General features: G+C 45.5%; 1 protein-coding gene across 8 annotated transcripts in view; it reads left to right on the top strand.

The window, feature by feature from the left end:
• The first annotated feature begins 1,265 nt into the window (after window positions 1-1,265).
• fat3a (FAT atypical cadherin 3a) overlaps window positions 1,266-13,093 on the top strand; it is a 159,536-nt gene continuing 147,708 nt past the window's right edge. For 6 of the 8 annotated variants that reach the window (XM_029119359.2, XM_020048494.3, XM_029119354.2 and 3 more), the window contains exon 1: window positions 1,278-1,447. The gene's annotated coding sequence lies outside the window, so the exon portion shown is untranslated. Of the gene's footprint in view, window positions 1,448-13,093 lie in introns of all 8 variants that reach the window. The other 2 variants (XM_034291599.1, XM_020048500.3) reach the window with 2 other exon arrangements.

The following is a 13,093-nucleotide window of genomic DNA, read 5'->3' as shown; positions in this document are numbered from 1 at the left end:
AACCATCTTTCTTCACTCAAGTCTTGCATCACCTGTTTATTGACTGCTTGGACAGTGAGATGAAAATGTGTCTCTCCTTTGCCTGCACATAGACTAAGTTGACACATCTCCATGAATGTCCTAAGGTTAGTCTAAGTCTGAACTTGATAGGCGAGAGCTGAAGCACAGTGTTTTACGATGTGACAGGGTATTCCTTATAGCTTTTTTTTATATCCCCTAATCAGCAGAACTCTGTTACCCTCTTTATATTTCTTTCTTTATCTCTCTCCCTTTACTATTTCTGTCCACAATCCCTCTCTCTCCACCTCTCCCTGTCTCTACCTGCCCTGTAAAAAGTCCCAGATATATCTGGCTGTACTGGATAGTAGCCTTGCACAGGTATAGAATGAATGGGTTTTTATTTTTCTCAACTGCTCACTCTTTGTACAGCCTCAGGCACTCTGCTTGACAGAGACTGGCCATGCCTCTCTTGTTGGCAGAGAGACATGTTTGCAGATGTAAAGCTTATTTCCTGTTTCATGCAGGCTATTCATGATGCCACAGGGTGAAGATTTTTAAAGCACATTTCCTGCAATTCTACACATTTTGTCATGTAGTGTCATGTGTGTTCATGTGATGTCTCAGTAACTCAAACATTCCAACAAAATCTAGCTTAAATATTTTGGCTGCGATGGGCTTTCTAGTTGATCTGGGCATTTCTGACAAGTTATAAACAGCTGCAATAACTGCCATGACCAGACGAAAACTGCTGATGTGACACCTCATTGAAAACTGCACATTGTGGGGTTTTATTACGACTTTCAGGAGTGACTTCTGACATCTGATTTCTAAAGTTTGTAAATTGCTGTTTTTAGATCACTGGTTGGTAATGTGGTCATAGGGATAGGAAAGGAGGCCTGCCAACAGTAGCTGCTGCATATGAACAAGTATCAACTATAAGGCATATGTTGTAATGTATAAAACATCTCATAACACATACTGGTGATATTACAGTAATATATGTCGTTTTTTCACATGTAGGCCTAAATTGTCTGGTTTAAAATAGACTAAATGCCTTGCAGAGTAAAATGTCTATAGTAAATCAATAACCAAATAGGCCTACTGATAAGTTCAGAAGACCGTAATTTGACTTTGGTCTTGGCCTGGGTGATGTGAGCGCATTGGTTCCTATTTTATTTCGTTAGCTTACGGTGATTTATTTTCCAGTTGTACTCCGGTAGGCTGCGCTGTGCCCGTGCACCACTGCGCGCCCCCAATCCCCGCACCCCCTCTCTACTGTGCTTCTGCTCCAGCAGCACAAGAGCAGATTGCAAGCACATTGCCGAGTGGAAGCTAGTGCAACGCGGTTTACTGCTGTTGGACTGATCCGAGTTGTCCTTCCAACTTCTATGGATACTTCAAAGTAGCTACGAGTTTCGCAAAAACGGATTTACCACAGAATGAAAGGGTAAGTTGTATTCGTTTTCAATAGATGAAGAAATAATTTCTGCAGAAATCGTTAAAGTTTTAGTAACCTAGTCACTCATTAGCTAGCCTAGCAGTTGAGCGGTCCTATTCATTGAATGCTTTACTCAGTGAGTGAATGGTGCGGGCGGGGGATTGCTTGGAATGCGGTAAACGGATTTAGTGGGTTGCAGGTTTTTAAACTGCACAGGATAAATTGATGGGAACGTAGTGGCAGAGTATGGATCCGGAAAATATTAACCATGAAAAATGCAGATATTTTCCATACTTGTCCTCTCATTCGAATTCCGTTCTGTTGGTAGCTAATTCAAATGTTTATGACAGGGTAGTGTTCTATACTATGTAGCCTATTTGTGCAGCGTGGACCGTGGACAGTTTCCATTCAGGTGACGGAAAACGGAAAGTTGTTGAAATGTTGCAACCCCACTGTTTTTGGAAATAAGGTTAGCTAGTCGAGATTGCGTTTCATATTTACAGGACAGTGTCCCAGCCAGGTATGAAGGAATCTGCACAGCTTGCGGGTGAGAACTAAATTCGGTGGCGCTGCAAACCCCTTGTAAGAAATAGGCTAAACGAGTCGGACATTCTCAGCGTCGTGTAGGGGCCGTATAAAGTTAAACGATGCATTTACGAGGTACAAATGCCAAAACTTAAATATCAGGGAGCGTAAATTATACGCATGTGCGCGAATGTTTTCTGATGCATTTGAATTGTCACAATATGAACTGATTGGCTGCAGGTGCATTTGTACATAGTCCTACATTCACTGATACAATTGGGGTTTGCTATCCGGGATAAAGATTTTGAAAGGGGAATGATTTGTTTTTATATAGAATACAAAATATAGCCTAATTGATGTATTAGGTAATAGAATAGTTGTAGCGTATCGTACGGTTCGACAACCCCATTATCTGCTTTAAATGGGTACTTACGCGCGCGGACCTTAATTTGAAAGCATTTTATCCAGTGACATTTTTCTCACATGATTATTTGAAGAAGAAAGGTTGATATTTAAATGTTTTGCACGCATTACAAAGCCCAGTACCCCTGTATATCCTTAGCTTGCACTGCAGCAAAGTATTGTTCAAGCAATGGATCAAGTGGTATTATCTTAGCAACGCTCTAAATATAAGCACCACAACGCAGCTTGCCCGACTGCTGGAATGTGGGCACCAAAATAAATGATTCTTCATTAATACAAGCCGAAGAATAAATGCCTGGCCCAGAACGTGCTCAGAGCCGAGCTCTCCTTTTTTCACGGGGCAAAATGTGTGACACACATAATATACTTGATGCGAGTGGAAAAGGCTTCATGCATACAAACAATGCATGTGTCACGTTAACAAGATTATACATTTGTGTTATAAATTGGTAGTATTCAAATGCAGCAGCCACGCACGACATCATTTTAGGCTCGGGAGTGATATAGATCGTTATCGACAAGATGTGGGACAGAAAGACGAGAAAATACATACGACGCTCTGAGGTCTGCCTGTTTAGTATCCCGTGGGCGTTGATCATGAAGAGCATTAACAGTGTCTATTTGTGTATGTATGTGTGTTTGTGTTCGAGCGCACGCGCATGTGATGTTCTTTTTTTTCTTCTGAAGGCTGATTATATGGTGGAAAATTAATTCCAGTCTTGTTTAGCCCATGAACAGATTTTTGCCGACGTTTTTTGGGGCGGAGTCGCAATTATCCGTTAATTATCTATTAATTAATTCACAAATGCTCTGGATAAACGGTCCAAATGCGGTAGAGCACGGAAATTGGTATATATTTTTAAGAAGGTTACTGTGTGGTGTGTAGGTGGATCGCTGTGCTTTTTTTTTTTTTTTTATCACGTCCTCTTCCTACAAGTACCCCATAGTTTGAGAGAGGCAGATACAGAGCAAGCGTGCGTGCGCCTGACACCTGTGTGCGTTTTTGCTTATTGATTGCCGGTTTTGCTCTCCCATGGAGAGCTAGGTACTTGCGTCTCACCTTTCGTCGGATGAGCGGCAAAGCAGCTAGGGCAGGCCGCCAGGCAGCTGTCTTTTGCCTTCCTCTATCAACCAGCGTCACACCACACAGCATCCTTTACTGGTTCCTCCACCTGTTTCCCTACACAGTAATGTAGGGCTGATGGGAAGCCCGGTCTGGGGCCAGAGCTTTGAGCCGCGCTAAGTTGTACTCTGCCATCCTGGTGCTGCAAACTGCAGTTATGTTGAGTAACTGACTCGCCTGCCTCAGGCGGTGGCAGCAGCCTGCTAGAATTGACCTCCAGATGCATCCTCACAAGGATACCTAACTTACTGTAAGGCTCCCTACCCTCCTCTTCTCTACTGCCCTGGGCAATGCCCCCCGCCCCTCCACCTCCCCTCTCTACACCCCTGACCCCCCCTCGGGTGTTGCGTGTGTGACTATGGGGTTCACTCTCCCCCCTCTTCTCTTCAGTGGGGGATGCCGGCTGTTTTGTGCTGCTGTTTTGTTCCCAGTGTTTGTGCTATTGTGTGTGTCTGTGTGTATTTGTGTGTGTGTTGGGGGTGTTTAGTGTATTTCTGTGCACGATGCCAAGCTTGTTTCATTGTTCTCTGCAACTGCTGGAATGAACTTGAATGCTGTTGTGTCAAGTTATGAGGTCCCCCAGATGCCCAAAGATATTGTCTAGCCACCCCCGTCACCCCCCCATCTACAGCCCACTTCTAATCTATAGCTGTACTGTTCATGACCAATGGATTTTTACTACCTCATCTCCCTACACCAACCCCCCCACCCTTGCTGTCCCTCTGTTCCCTGTGCCGTTCCCTGTTCCTCTGGTTTAATGTCATTATTAATATTATAGTGCTACAATGGGAATGTTTTTAATAACAGTGTGTCACCGCTACATAAAGAACAAGTTAATGTATAGCGTCAGGTAATCTGATCCTCTGCCTTTTGTCGGTCAGAGGCTGGTCAGGTGTTCGTGGCTGGAAGGCACCGGAGCCTCCAGAATCCGTAAATCACTAAGACATAATGACTTTCATGACGGAGCCCAAGGTCGCCCGGTATTGGTCTGCTGTGTTGTCTTCTTTCATGATTGGTGAGACCTCCAAAGGGACAGTGACGATTGCCTGAACATTGTCTTCCTGTTTGTCACTGCCATTCTCAGACAATTATCTGTTTAGGATGACTTTCCAATCTGACACTCCTCTGAGGTGTGACGGTGACATGACAGCCAGGCGAGCTTGTTGAGATCTGTTACATGGCATGTTACACGAAGTGGCAAAGTGTGTCTAATTCAATTGTAGCCAAAGGGAGTATTATTTCCTTGTTGTTCAGTTGGCTGATTCTCAATCAACAGGAATGAAAAACACCTTCAGCAACACCTTCAATTTGATTTGGGGATAGTCCTATTTGATGGACTTGCTAGGCTGCGTGTATGTATGTGTGTGTGTGTGTGTATTGGAGCCTGGAAGATATTGCTTTGTTTCGTCAACTTTAATACTACGTTATGCAGCACTGTGCAATTGACCTATTGGGGTTAGTATTGTTCCTATGTGTTTTTCTGTCTGAGTGTGTGTTTGGGTGGGTGTGTGTATCTGTGTGTGTGTGTTTGTGTGTTCTTCCCTCTCCCTCGTCTCGCCGCAGAGTTTAATTTAAGAATCAGGGAGTGCTGGTTAGCGTGTAGTTCCCACCGCAGGGATTTGACTTTTGGACAGAGAAGCAGTGTACCTTACAATCTCCAAAGACAGGCCTGGTTAAATAATGATCCCTAAATTATATTAGCAGAGCTACAATTACTCACAAGTAATGACTTATGTCAGCAAATGTAATGGCTTGGGGGGAAATAAATGAAAATGTTTAATTGATGTTTTCTGCTCACTTCACCAGAAGTTCATCTAGTTGTGTGTGTGTGTGTGTGTGTGTTTGTGTGCGCCTGCGTGCACGTGCGTGTGTGCTCGTGTGTAGTGAGGAAGGTGTGTCTGTGAGAAAGAAAATTAGTTGGAGATCTTGAGTGTGCGTGCGTGTGTGAGAGAGTGTGTGCAGAATGAGAAGGGAGTTAAAAAGGACTTCTGTCTGTGTGAATAAACGGCACACTCTAAATTGAATAGCAGGGGACATGATTTAACATGACAAAGAGATTACTGGTAATTATTCCATTGGCTGATTGTCAGTCTATAGAAATTGTCTTTATATGAATACAGCAATTCATTTTCTGCTGTGGTACCTGCATGAGGAGTCCATTGAAATGAAGGTAGGTCATATTCTGTGATGAAGGATCATGCCAGTTGGGGTCTTGGTGAAATGTCGAAATGGAAATGTATTGCTGACAGTAGTGTTGTTCAGCATATTTCTTTTACCGTACAGGCCTACAGTACTGAAGAGGAACTCCGGCGAAGCGGCAACATCCAAAGGCCTACGATGACACAGCCTGCTGATGTTCTCAATGACTCGTTTCTGTTTGCGGGGAGGCTATGCCCTCAGACATCTGAAAACGATTAACCAACGTGAAAAAACACTGTGTTGTAGAGTGTTGATAGTCCAAGGCGCATCTTACCAGGCACCAGACGGACTCATGACCTACACCTGCCCCACCACACCTACTCTGCACTGCCAGTGGCGTGCCAGGCAGAGAGCATGGTGAGACGTCAAGCTTTGGTCCTGGCTGCCCTGCCGCAGCGTGCCTGCTGACTGGCTGATGCCAGGGCATAGGGTTATTGATCCTGTCTGACCCTATGAGGTTTAAGTCCCTCCAGCCGGGGCCCAGCCCAGGGTGCGTCTGAGGCATGGCGAGTGGAACCGGCTACAGAGTCTGGCCTGTCACTCACACAGCAGACTGGACCAGCAGGGCACCGCCGCTGGGCATTCCTGAACTTTTATTTGTGCTACTGGTAAATAGTTGCAATTTTACAGAGCGTTTTCTTTTTCTTATTCTTTTATTTGCAATATGCCCCCCCCCACCCACCCACACACTTTTCCGGTAGCTTCCAATCATGCCTTTGCCAGCTCTACAGAAGGCAATGCTTTCCTGTTGAAACAAATTCCTTTTAAATTTGGGGTGAAGCTGGAGGCTTTAAGTAATGGTAGGGGAAACCCAGTATCCTGGCGTTGATGGAGGAACGGGGCGCTGCTGGGTCCTATGCAACAGGAGGCCAAAGCCTCTTTTCCCTGAATGGGACAAGCCAATGCTTGTACTTGATGCTTAAAAACTGTATTTATTTTTACATTGTGTCTGAGGGTAAGAGCAGACCCACTGGAAAATATAAACCCTTTTTGAAGCCATACGCTATGTTTTGTGTGTGTGTGTGTGCGCAAGTTTTCCAGGGAAGTGAAAAAGACCTGCCATTCCTAATATTTGAGAACAATGCTTACCTACGATTATGTTCTCTGCTAGTTCGGCGCCCCAACCACGCATTTTAATGATGCTGTGAAGTCTGTCGAAGTGGAGTCAGAGAAACCGTTCACACTGCGCCTAGCAACTCGCCATGTGGGGTAATGTTCTATTCCACGCCGAGCACCTCAGTAACTTCACCGACACACGCCCTGATTCCACAGTTTGTCGTTTATGGTTCTGTTCCCCCCTGAAAAAGTGAACTGCTGGTACTGAACTATAGATTGTGAAACACTGGCGTTACTAGCGACCACAACACGGCAGCGTTGTTTTTGGATCGCGCCTCAGCTCAGTGATGCAGTGTCAGACAAAGTGGTACCGACTCCTGCTCTTTTTCTCCAAACCAGGGCCCCGCTTTTCACTCTACTACTCAATCAGTAGACAGGGTTGGCTTCCCGACAGTTCCCTCCTCCCCCAAACCACAGATTCATTCCATTTTTTTGTTGATAGATGTTGTTGTTTAGAGCAAGAGACCTTGTCGCCCGGAAATGGGAGAACAGTCAATTTAAAATGTAGCGTGGGATTGGGATCGATAGCTCGTTGGAGCGCCGTTTGATGAGCTTCTGTGGGGAAGGTAATTTAGCTTTAAACCAGCCGAAATGGAACCGCTGCCCCAACACTTCCTCTCCGCTCCCCTACCTACCAAACCACCCACACACCCACCTGGTTAATGCAAGGATCGTGTGCTGTATCTAATTGGTTTACTGTAGCATGTGTGTACACGTGTTTCGTGAGTGTATGCTTGTGGTATGTGTTTTCAGTTTTGGCGGTGGTGTGTGCATTTTTGGTGTGTCGTCTTGTGAGCTGGTGTGCGTGGGTGGTGGGGCGCTGTGGGAGTGGAAGCACGGTAAACACAGAAGCCTGCTAGCGCTCGCTCCCAACGTCGGGGCCGGAACGCCTCCGTTTATTTGTGTAGTAATTGGCCTCAGCACTGTGTTATTGTAGTGGGGCTGTAAGTCCTGTCAGGTCGTCACTGATCACACTACTACACTGGCTGCTGGTATGATTACAGCCTCTAGCAGAGACACAGAGAGACACAATTTAGAACAGATAAATTCCTGTATTGGCACTAATCTGCAAAAAGAAATGATGCCAGTTTAACAAAAAAATAAATAAGAAAAACGATGGAAAACATACAATAGGCAAATACTGCTTAATTCATTAGATTCATTAACGCTCTGAAGCCATCCCTCCATCTCCATTCACACCGAAGAAAAACGCATGGCGTTATGACATTATCATTACGACACAGCTGTGCTGCCCGACGCCGCGCCCCTCTTCTCCACCAGCATCACTACTTCCTCCTCCCATGTAGGGAAGGCAAACAGCGTGTCGCCACTGAGAGTTCTGGTTCTCAGGAGAAGACTGCATCATGCTGTGGAACAAACATTATGTATGTCTCCGATCGCACCAGCCTGGCGGGCCAAACCTCTCTGTGGATGTAATCCTTTGAGTGAGTTAACCGCGTATGTGCGGCGTGTCCAGTCTTAGCACCACCTCAGTTGCTAACAGCACTTGTTCAACAAAATCCGTATGTGGGTTCTGATTCATCTGTCCATGCAGTGGAATGGCGGTGATGTTGATGCTCCTGAGCTGCATAGCCCCCCAATGTGCATTTGAACACATGCTGTGAAAGACCACAAAACTATTTCCAGACATCTTTTCCTGAATATGAACCAGGGAACTGTCTTTATGTTGGGAGGCTATTTCATATGGAGTAAAGCTGCATAGGGCTATGCACAAGACCTTATGATGGGCATGTGATGAATCTGGAAAATGCCCTCCCCTACTTTATTCCCGCAAGAGGAATGTACTTCTGGGTAAAAGCTTGCCCGTCGGAGCGAGTGATGCGGCCAGTCAAAACCACCAAAAAGGGCTCCTGTTGAGTCTGAGGGCAAAGGGCAGCGGCTCAAGCCCCCTCCAGGGTCAATCTGTTCATTTGCTTGCTGCTGCAGTTTCTCTACGGTTCAGTAGTTAGAATTAACTACACATTTAGCACATTTAGAAAAGTAAAAGAGTCTACTCTATTAGACTGAATTAGAATGGAAATGGAACAGAAAACATCAGACATAGAAAGTAAGGAGTATTAAACACCCAATGTGACTGTGGCATATTCACTTTCTTTTTTTTTATCCCCTGTCTTTCCCCAATTTACGGTGTGCCACTATGGACTCGCTGTCACAAATTGATTTCATCTGTAAGGTTTTGCTTCACTAAGAACATATCATCCCGACTCTACCCGAACATTCCATCCAGAAACTCAGCAATGTCCTGTGATGAGTACAGCCCCTTAGTCGTCTAATCACCTATTTCCGTAACACTGGACACGTATTAGGACGCGTATGAACTCAGTCCTGATGGGGGCCCAGATACACCCCTATTCACCTTTTCACCGTCATCCTTCCCAGCCCACAAATTAACTGAACATTTTACTGATAAGTCGCACTGGTACTGAAAGCAATGTCTGCCGGTCTTGTCTGACTATGCCCACGTACCGATCCATTAACTTTTTCTCCGGCAACACTTGTTTTGGCACACCGTTCAGCTCAGTCTACATGCAACTATGCCTGCCTCTTGTGCCTCCATATTCAAAACCCCAGTGCTGACCTAAACCATGTGTGACTTTCCTTCATAGTGGCATCAACATAAGACATCCAGATTCTATATTGGTGACTCTAAAAGCATAAACATTAGTTTGATTGAGCTAGCCAACTTTCAAAACTGCACCAACTTGCAGTGACAGCCTTTTGGGAGGAATGGGAAGCACTTGATATGGTGATTTTGACCGTGGGTGAAGCACTTCCTTTACTCATACCCACTTCACCACAATCTGATTAACTAAATTGTCCTTGTCTGGGAACACCACAACAGGTTTGCTCATCCGTGAAACTATAACAATGTTATCAGGGCCCAGGCTCACCCACAGCTAGCAAGACAACCTCAAACCGAGGCATAAGGAGAGGCCAGGCCGCACCAGTCCCCACCGAGACGCCTTTCTCCAACCACACTATGATCCCCTCTGCTCAAATCTAACCAGCATAGACCAAAGTGTGAGGAAAAAGAAACCTGAAGACAGACCGGGGTGGAGATTACAAGCTGTACAAGCTTGTAATATAACACTTAATTTTTTTTTATGTAAACAAATGTTTCCTATGCCAGTAAATCGCTTAAATTGAATTGAGAGAGAGAGGTACAATCACCAGCAGAGGCATAGACAGAGAGAGAGAATGAGCAAGGAAGGGAGAGAGAAGGAGAGCGAGATAGACAGGGAGGTAGAGAGAGAGAGACAGGGAGGTAGAGAGAGAGACAGGGAGGTAGAGAGAGAAAGACAGGGAGGTAGAGAGAGAAAGACAGGGAGGTAGAGAGAGAGAGACAGGGAGGTAGAGAGAGAGAGACAGGGAGGTAGAGAGAGAGAGACAGGGAGGTAGAGAGAGAGACAGGGAGGTAGAGAGAGAGACAGGGAGGTAGAGAGAGAGACAGGGAGGTAGAGAGAGAGAGACAGGGAGGTAGAGAGAGAGAGAGACAGGGAGGTAGAGAGAGAGACAGTGAGGTAGAGAGAGAGACAGTGAGGTAGAGATAGAGAGGTAGAGACACAGGCCATCATTACACCAATAACATTAATATAAAATGTAAATACAATTTTGGATTCACCTTATCAACTAGAAACTGAGGCTACACTGTATGGTGAAACAAATGGATGCGCAGTGCTTTGGCCAGAACACTGAACACTCACTGACAATGTTGTTTACCTGATAACTAACATGGTGCTCTCTATTGAACAACTGCAGTTGCTGGTGATTATAGAATTGTTTCAGGGCCAATGTAAGATGTACGTTGCTTCCCAGCAAGTTTCTTTTTCAGAAGATTTTTATGCATAGGCAGGACCAGACATACGTCACCGCTCAGTGAGACATCGTCTTTACACAGCAGTTGTCGTGGGGGTGTCTGTCAGGTATGTGCACCATGTAACCTTGACAAAACCGCCAGCGACAAATAAGATCTTCACCTGTTGACACCATAGAAAAAGAATCCCACACTAGTCTGTCTAAATATGGCATTCGTCTAAATAAAACTATAGCAGTGTAACATTATTTATGGAGAGAGGGAAGCGATAGACAGGGAAGGGGGAGACGGAGAGAGAGAGCTGCCCTGTGCCGGTATCTTCCAGCTTGTTAAGAGAGGCTACCTGCTACTAGTCAGCAAAAAAAAAAAAAAACTAGTCTTTGTCTCTGGAGACTGAACCTGTGCAGTGTTTGAGCTGTGTGTGTGCGTGCGTGTGTGTGTGTGTGTGTGTGTGTGCGTGCGTGCGTGTGTGTTCCCATAGCAAGGTCAGTGAGCAGGATAAGGGAAACCCGTGGGAGCAGAGCAGAAGAAAGCGTCTCATCGGGACATGTTCAGCCTGGCATATGGACCGTTTCTCCATTATTGCTCATTTGAGTCATTTCCATATGTTATCTTGCCACGCGTGTGCGGCTGTCCCTTTTCATTCAGATGTTTTAGCTTAATGAGTCGTTGTGATCTGTTAGGTCAAATACAGGTAGCGGAACGATGAAGCCAGCGTACTGTGTTGAGTCTGTCATCCGGTTCGGTCAGGGCGACACAACCACATATATCGTATGGCAGCAAATCAAAGATAATGGAAGTAAAGGGCTTTTGCTTCATATCCGACAATTGTAATCATGCAGTGGACCATCGGTTTTTCAGCATGCCAGATTCACTGTCCATATCTGCTATCTTCCTTCGCTTGCTGACTCTCCTTTGCTCTCTTATACATACACCGATCAGCCATAACATTGTGACCACTGACATGTGAAGTGAATAACACTGATACACCGATCAGCCATAACATTATGACCACTGACATGTGAAGTGAATAACACTGATACACCGATCAGCCATAACATTATGACCACTGACATGTGAAGTGAATAACACTGATACACCGATCAGCCATAACATTATGACCACTGACATGTGAAGTGAATAACACTGATACACCGATCAGCCATAACATTATGACCACTGACATGTGAAGTGAATAACACTGATACACCGATCAGCCATAACATTATGACCACTGACAGGTGAAGTGAATAACACTGATACACCGATCAGCCATAACATTATGACCACTGACATGTGAAGTGAATAACACTGATACACCGATCAGCCATAACATTATGACCACTGACATGTGAAGTGAATAACACTGATACACCGATCAGCCATAACATTATGACCACTGACAGGTGAAGTGAATAACACTGATACACCGATCAGCCATAACATTATGACCACTTACAGGTGAAGTGAATAACACTGATACACCGATCAGCCATAAGATTATGACCACTGACAGGTGAAGTGAATAACACTGATACACCAATCAGCCATAACATTATGACCACTGACAGGTGAAGTGAATAACACTGATACACTGATCAGCCATAACATTATGACCACTGACAGGTGAAGTGAATAACACTGATACACCGATCAGCCATAACATTGTGACCACTGACAGGTGAAGTGAATAACACTGTATACCGAATATGCATTTATTTCTTTCACTTTTTTATGCCTCCTGTACTTCTCACCTCTTTTCCTGCACATTTTCTGCTCTTCTTTGGTCCAGATCCCCGTGTTTGCCTCCCTCTAACTTCTCCCCGTCTCCATCCCAAACACTCCACCTTTCCTGCCCTCTGCTCTCTACCCTGTTCCCTGTCTTTTTCCTCCTCATCTCTCTGCCCTACTCTCTCCTTGTCTCTCCCCTCCTCTCTCTCCTCCTGTTCTTTCACACTGTTCTCTCTGCCCTCCCCCACTTCATTCTGTTCTTCTCTTTGCTCTTAATGCCCCCCCACCTCCCCCGCTTCTCTCTCCTGATCTCTCTGCCCTCCCCAACTTCTCGCCGTCCCTCTGTCCTCTTTTTTGTCCCTCCATCTCATCCTCTTATCTGCTCCACTCCTCTCTGCTCTCCTCTCCTCTTCTCTTGGCCCTCCCCCGTCTTTGTCATCAGCTACCATGGGGCTTGCTCCTGCTCCACCTATCCCTGATGTGGTGATGAATCACTTTAGGAGGCAGACACAGAGGTGTGTGTGTGTGTGTGTGTGTGTGTGTGAGTGGACCAGGAAGGACCAGGAAGGACCGGGTGAGCCCAATGCGCTCCTTTAATCAATCCCTAGAGAGTTGTGTGAGATTTGAGTGTGGTATAGCTGGCTCTGATAGCAATAATTACCCCCCCCCAACGCTGTCACACACACTCCCAACACAACATGGA

Source organism: Esox lucius, chromosome 1, assembly GCF_011004845.1.
Source record: "Esox lucius isolate fEsoLuc1 chromosome 1, fEsoLuc1.pri, whole genome shotgun sequence".
In the NCBI taxonomy this organism is placed as follows: Eukaryota; Metazoa; Chordata; class Actinopteri; order Esociformes; family Esocidae; genus Esox; species Esox lucius.
Note: the sequence above shows the minus strand (reverse complement) of the source record. Positions and strands in the feature narration are given on the sequence as shown.